We start from the raw sequence: 7,516 nt of genomic DNA on the forward strand, positions 1-7,516 counted from the left end.
ACCAGGAAAGGAAGGGCTGGAAGTGTTGTGATCCTATCTCTGGTAGATGCTATGTATCAAGGAATTTGGTATTTGATGAAACTTCATCACGGTGGTCAACTGATCACAAAGCTCTTCCTGATTCTGAAAACCTAAGAGATGAAGTAGAATCCTCTAGAGTAAGAGTACACCTAAATAATGATGAAGTCATTATTGATAATGAAGATATCCAAGACAATGCTAACAATGAAATCAGCAATGATAATGAGAACCATGAAGCCACAAGTGTCAGAAAGTCTACAAGACTTACAAAACCTAATCCCAGATATGCCAATGTTGCTTTAGTAAAAGAAGATGTGTTTGAACCAGAAACTTATGATGAACCTGCCACTAAACGAGAACGGGTTATAGCAATGGAAGAAGAAGTAGCTGCTTTAATGAGGAACCAGACGTGGGAACTAGTTCCAAAACCTACCGAAGTGAAACCCATCTCGTGTAAATGGGTGTATAAAGTGAAACGTAATGCAGATGGGTCAGTCGAAAGATTTAAGGCCCGTTTGGTAGCTCGTGGCTTCTCACAGCAATATGGGATGGACTACGAGGACACTTTTAGCCCAGTGGCGAAGTTAACTACAATCATGGTTTTGTTGGCTTTGGCAGCTAGCAAGGGATGGAAACTTTGGCAAATGGATGTAAGTAATGCATTCCTATATGGAAACTTGGATCATGTCATTCACATGGAACAACCTCTTGGATTCAAAAGCAAACAGCATCCAGATTATGTATGTAAATTCAATAAGGCGTTGTACGGGCTTAAACAGTCTCCTAGGGCGTGGTTTGGGAAAATTGGTGAATTTCTTGAACACAATGGATATACAAGTACATCTGCAGATGCTAGCCTGTTTGTGAAGAAAGTTGGAAGCAAGGTAGTGATGGTATGATAGCTCAGATGAAACAAAACTTGTGTACTCGGTTCTTCATGAAGGACCTAGGGAAATTGAAACACTTTCTGGGGTTAGAAATCAGCTATGATGATAATGGTTTAATTCTGCACCAACATAAGTACTGTAATGATCTATTAAAGAGGTTCAAAATGGTTGATTGCAAGGGAGTTGTAACACCCATGGATAACAATGCTAAGTTGTGTGCTAACATGGGTAAGGAGTTAGATGATGCAACAATGTATAGAAAGTTGGTGGGTAGTCTTATATATCTCACTTTAACAAGACCAGACATTGCATTTGTAGTTGGTGTGTTAAGTCGTTACATGCAGAGTCCAAGAAACCCCCACCTTGGGGCTGCTAGAAGGGTGTTAAGGTATATTAAGACTACTCTCAATTATGGAATCCAGTTTAAGAGGGAATCTGAATGTAAGCTGATGGGATTTTGTGATGCTGATTATGCTGGTGATTTGAACACTCGAAGATCAACCACAGGTTATATTTTCATGCTTGGATCAAGTATAGTATCTTGGTGTAGCAAGAGTCAACCCACAGTCTCTCTTTCCACAACTGAAGCCGAATATAGAGCCGTTGCAGTAGCATCTCAGGAATGTTTGTGGCTTGTGCAACTTTTAAAGGATTTGAACCAAGAAGTTAACTATAGTATTCCGCTGCTTTGTGATAATATGTCATCAATCAAGCTTGCTCAGAATCCTACTTTTCATGCACGTACCAAGCACATTGAAGTTCATTATCATTTTATCAGAGAAAAGGTCTTAAAATGGGAAATTTACCTTAAATATGTGAACACTGTTGATCAGGTAGCAGACCTGCTTACAAAGAGTTTATCAAGTGCAAAACTGGTTGAATTTGGTGACAAGATGGGTATGGTAGAAGTTGATCTTGAGAGGGAATGTTAAAAGAGAACAACATCAACTTGGTCAACCAGTCACATGCAGGCCTCCTTTTATCCTTCAGTTATTTTCTTTTAAGTTTCAGTAATTGTTTTGTTGAATTAGTCAAGCTAGTGGGTAGTTTATTTTCATAGCCTTTTCCTGTTTTCTAGGTAGCAGCAGTTTCCCTTTTTCAGTTATGTTTTTATGCTATGTAGTTGTCGTTAATTTAGAATATATGCAGAAAACACTTTTGTGTGTTAGTTACTCTTTCTTCTAAAACTTGCTCTGCTTGAAACCTGCTGTATAAAAAAGGTGTTTTGTCTTTGCTAAAGGCTAACATTTGGTGCCACAATGTTTGCATTTGCTGTTTTCAACACCAGTAGCATCTATGAAATCATCGAATTGACGCCAAACATCTGCTCCTTTTTTGGTCGCTCTTCGTTTAACTTGTGGTTGTAAATTGTTTTGTTCTTCATTGTTGTTGCTTTCAAGATCGACCACTTCTACATCCTCCCCGGCCATCTCATCTTCAATATTGGATTCAATACCAGACATCATAGAGATTCTGAAAAAAAAATTGATTACTAGATTAGGGTTTAACAGGAGACCTTTGTGAACATAAAAAAAACACAAATTAATTTTTAGCATCATAATTTTGGTACCTTCTTGTTCCAAAAATCGTATACAGTTGCTGTTTTGAAGGCTTGAAACTAGAAATCGTAAACCAGAAAGTAGAAGAAGTGGGGAATTTTGAAATCGTCGAAAATTTGGTGTGGTGCAATATCTAAACTGAAATTCGAGATCTGATAGTAATGGTGGTAGAGATGAAGATGTATGGTCCAATAGGTAGAAGTCACATCAGCATGGAGGTAGAGATGAAAAGGCATGGTCGAATGATTTAATCTGTAGCTTGGCTAGATTTATTTGATTTGAAGTTAATAAAGAGAAAAAAAAAGTCTATGCGGTAGCTTGAGGTTGTGAACATACAAACAAGGACAATTCTAAAAAGTACAATCGACCATAAATTGCAAATTGACTAGTTTTACACTAATTAATAAGTTTTGTAAATAATTTAGGTATTTAATGTATGAAATAAATAATAAATATTAATTATATATATAATAAAAATATATTAATTTAAAAATTATTCGGTTTAACCAAATTTTTAAAAATTTAACCAAAACCAAACCAAATAAAATTTAACGTATTCGGTTAACCAAACCAAATTAACCAAAAATCAGATAAACCAAACCAAATAAACCAAACAACGTTTGGTTTGGTTCGGTTATTCGGTTTTGGTTTTTTCTCCCACCCCTGCATGCATGCCCCTCTAATCAAACTCGGTTATGTTTTTATTCACAGAACCAACATGAATCACCTTCTATCATTTCCACACGAAGCGTAGAAAATTTTCTAATTCCACTGAAGTATATCAACTTTGCCACCCAAAACTTCGACGTGAAAACGTTCATTGGAGAGTATGAACATTGCGTAGTGCACAAAGGAGAGCTCTATGGACGCACCATGGCCATCCAACGCTTGTCTCCAAAAACCGAGCATGAATTCTATAAAGAACTCAAGATAATTTCCAGTTTTCACCATCAAAACATCTCCACTTTCATTGGTTACAGTGATGAAACCAATGAAAGAATTATAGTTTATGAATATTATGTCAATGGAAGCCTTGTTGATCATCTCGAAAACTGGAGAACTAAGTTGCTTAAACTAACATGGGCACAACGGCTGAAGATTTGCCTAGGAGCAGCAAGAGGACTCCAGTACCTTCATTGGATCCGTGGGGAGGACAAGAACATAACACCCGGAAACATCAACAACTTTAACATATTGTTAGACGAAAGTATGGAAGCCAAAATCACTTTTTTTGGTTTGTCAAAGAGACATCACATATATCATAAACTCCACGAACACGTACCAGATGTTTACTCATTTGGGGTGATAATGTATGAAATGTTGAGTGGAATCACAGCTCATGAACTAGACAGATATGTTGAACGAGAAAACCAAATAGGCCTATTTCAACAATACTATCGCAACAATTCACTCAACCAATTCGTTGATCCCTCTATAAGAGATCAAATTAATAGCCGTTCTTTGAGTATACTTGTAAAAATTGCATATCGGTGCATAAAGAGGGGAAATGAAAAAGCACTTAATGAGGAACTATGCCGGGCCAGGTCCTGGGTGGGGGGCAGCTTCAAGCGGCAGGGATAAGCGTCTACGCTTTATGTTGGACGAAGTTGTTGAGAGGATTGAGGATGCAGCAGATTTTGATGGAAATGAAAAGTAGCATTGATTAAAACATAACTTCAAATTTGTTTCTTGACATGTATCCAAGATAATTTAATACATATCGTCATTATTATCATTATCTAGTTTAAATAGAGTTGATAATGCCTATCTACATTTTACATTGATTACTGTGACTACTACAAAAAAGCACATAGGACCCGGTTAAATCAATTAAATAACCCGGTTTTGGACCGGGACTTAAAGTCAGTGAGTCCGTGAAAAAAGAAATAGAACCCTGGTTGTATAAGGAGATAAGAACACGGTTTCAATCCCAAAAACCGGGTCATATAATGATTAAATATGCTCAGGTTCCATTCAGATAACCAGGTTATATAAAAAACAATGATTTTTTATAAAACTTTTTTTGTGGAAATAACTATTGGACATACATTTGAAAATACACTATGTTACGATTAACCACCAACACAAGTATAAAGAAACTGAGACTTACATCCAACACATTCAATACAAAAGAAAATGCTCTAATGAACAAGTTATGTTAATGTAGACATGATAAATAACCAATCATAATTTTCATTGATATAAACATATTTGAGTGTCATAAAAAAAACTTCTTGATTGCATGGCAGAGGAACTGTCCCATAATCATGTCATGTAGCAGCTACACTTAATCCTCACTGAAAAAGAAACACAACAAATAATCAGTTTTTTTGTCTAACAGTTAACAAAAGTATGATGTTATATGATTGAATGCTAAACTCAATATTTTTTCTTTCTTATTAATATTCAGTACAACAGCTTGTATATAGATAATTAAATATTTATGTCAAAGTCAAACATCATTGATTGCGTTAAGCATTGATTTATTGATTACATATATAAGGGTCGTGATTATAACCAATTACATTCAACTCTTCAGGTTCCTTTAAAATATTGGGTTGCTTGTAAGTACGGTTAATTATATTTTTATTGTATTTTTTATGATTAAATTTTGTCAACTTTGCCTTCGTGATCAATAAAAGGACCATAATTTCGTTTTCATGGTTAAATAAAAAACAAAATCTTTTAAGTTCATTTTTTTTAAAAAAAATTTCATCAATGGATTGTGTAAATGGTTGTAAATCTTTAATACATTATTAGTATTAACTAAACCATAAACCTAAAACTCAATGAAATAATTAAATTTTGAGAATTGTTGATCATAGACAATACCCCCTTCCATACATCTGAAATTTAATATTGTAATTAGTATTCTAAATGAGCGTATTTGCACTCTGCTGATAAAACAAGAAAACATTTTTAATTAAGAGAAATTCTATATACTAAGGGGTTGTTTATTAAATAGGGATGAATGTTGAATAAAAGGTTTCCAACCTCTTAATGATTAATAGAAGGCAAGATTGCTAAACTGTTTAGATGCATGTAAATCACATGGTTTTTGATTCATTCAGAGGTCCTTTGTATCAAATGCATTGAATGCTCACTGATACAAAGGTAATCTCTAATGGTTTCATTAAAAGGTTACCGAACAACCCCAATAATTAGGAATGTTTATAAAAAAATTATTATGTTCTTTTAATTGGCTACCACACTTAAATTAAAGCAAAAAACTAGAGAGAAATTAGAAGGTATTTGTCAACCAAGTATTTGTCAACGGATTACAATATCAATTCCACCAGATCAATGGTTTGCCTATGGTCTACGACTATTAATCCAAAAAAAAACTTGCACTTAATATATGATGAACCTGGATGCCGTATTAACCACGATTAAAACTCTGGAGATCGACTTTTGAGTTTCTAAAGCATCCACAACGCTGAAGGAATGAGAAATTCGAAGCAAGTGACCTGATCCAAAGCCGGGAGACAGAAGATTATTAACTTGAATATTTCAGTACTCTTGCATGTAGTTTATGTCTTGCTGAGATAAAATAAAGAAGAAACATCATCGGCCATCATGTGCACTAGTGTGATCACTACAACATTAACACACTATGACGACGACATTTTATGAACCTATATCGACGACATATTGTATGGCTAGGCTATACCGACGAAAAGTCATAGGGACAGAGTCGTCGTCATAGACCTGTCAGGATAGGTCAAAAAAAGTCGTTGGGATAGGTTCGCCCACAACATGTCGTCGTTACATAGGTTCCGTCGGGAATGATTTTAGAAAAAAAATAAAGTTTTATTAATTATATGTGGCAACGACATGTCATCGGGATACGTACCACCTATAGCGATGACATGTTGATGGTATAGATACCACCTATATCGACAACATGTTGTCGCCACATGTGATTTCCAGTTTTCGATCAAATAGCTATAGCGACGACAAGTCATCGGAATAACCATTGGGTGTTTTTTTTTCAAGTTTTTATAGATTGTGTATATGTACTAATCCTGAATTTTTAACAAATCCAAACATTTTGCAGCATATATCAAATGAGATACAATAACTAGCTACCGTTGTTCAAATTCAAAACATCAGATTCAAGTTTAACATTACATACCAAATTAGATACAATAAATAGCTAAAATTGTTCAAATTAACAAAAAACATGAACCGTCATCATCATATTTTTCTTCTTCTTCTTCCATCCTCTCAGGCTCGACGTTTTCTTGAGAGGTATTTCCTTGTGAGGTACTTCCTTTTGTGTTGGAATTGATTAGAAGGATAGGAAATGGTAGTCTTTGGAAGTTAGGTATACAAGCCGCCAATGATGCATTATATTGCTGCAAGTATACTTGCATATGTTGTGCATCAAATTTGTGATTGAGATTTGGATTGAGATTTGGAAGATGTGGAAACCCGTTCACTAGGAATTAGACCGAAGTTGGCGGTTGGTCTCTTACCCACTTCGCGAGCATGTATGCGACTCGTCTTGAGGGCAATTGCGAGACATTGATCCTCATCTACTTCTCCACCTTCCCGGACCTCATTTTTCAGTTTTTCATATTCGTCTTGAATCTTCTCCTAAAATAAAGAAAACAATAAACATACGATAATTAAAATGCACAAAAAAATTTAATAATGATAACATATTGAAACAACGTATTGATTTCTTTTATCACTTACCGAATCTTCTTGTACTCGACTTGTACTCCAACCAGAGCCTTCTAGCCTTCTTTGTAGCACATCTGTCTCCAATGCTCAATATGTTTTAGCTTTGGTCCTAGTTTTTCCTACTGATAAGTCAAAAACAATAAATATATTTATACAAGTGTTAATAACAATTTTAAATAACACTAATACATTTTATTACCTCTAAATGGCGTCATTGAGCATATGACCTAGAACTATGACCACTTGTGTGCGGAAGTTTCGCCCGAGTAACTTTTTTTTTCCGAAGTGCGTATATATTCTGGGGTCAAAAACAACAAATCAATCATCATATTCCAAGCATCGGCAGACCACATTCGCACA

The 7,516-nt window shown here is 35.1% G+C and overlaps 1 long non-coding RNA gene across 2 annotated transcripts; it reads right to left on the minus strand.

The window, feature by feature from the left end:
- Window positions 1-1,040: 1,040 nt before the first annotated feature.
- On the minus strand, window positions 1,041-4,166 carry LOC145107192 (uncharacterized). Of its 2 annotated transcripts, XR_013707755.1 has the most exons (4): window positions 3,195-4,166; window positions 2,479-2,730; window positions 1,715-2,381; window positions 1,041-1,634 (listed from the first exon to the last, which is right to left on the minus strand). It is a non-coding gene; the product is annotated as an uncharacterized LOC145107192 (long non-coding RNA). The 2 variants fall into 2 exon arrangements; XR_013707754.1 differs by lacking the exon at window positions 3,195-4,166 and having other exon boundaries at window positions 2,479-2,829.
- Between the last annotated feature and the right edge of the window lie 3,350 nt (window positions 4,167-7,516).

The sequence above is a fragment of the Lactuca virosa genome, chromosome 1, assembly GCF_052849685.1.
Source record: "Lactuca virosa cultivar CGN04683 chromosome 1, Lactuca_virosa_CGN04683_v6, whole genome shotgun sequence".
Lineage (NCBI taxonomy): Eukaryota > Viridiplantae > Streptophyta > Magnoliopsida > Asterales > Asteraceae > Lactuca > Lactuca virosa.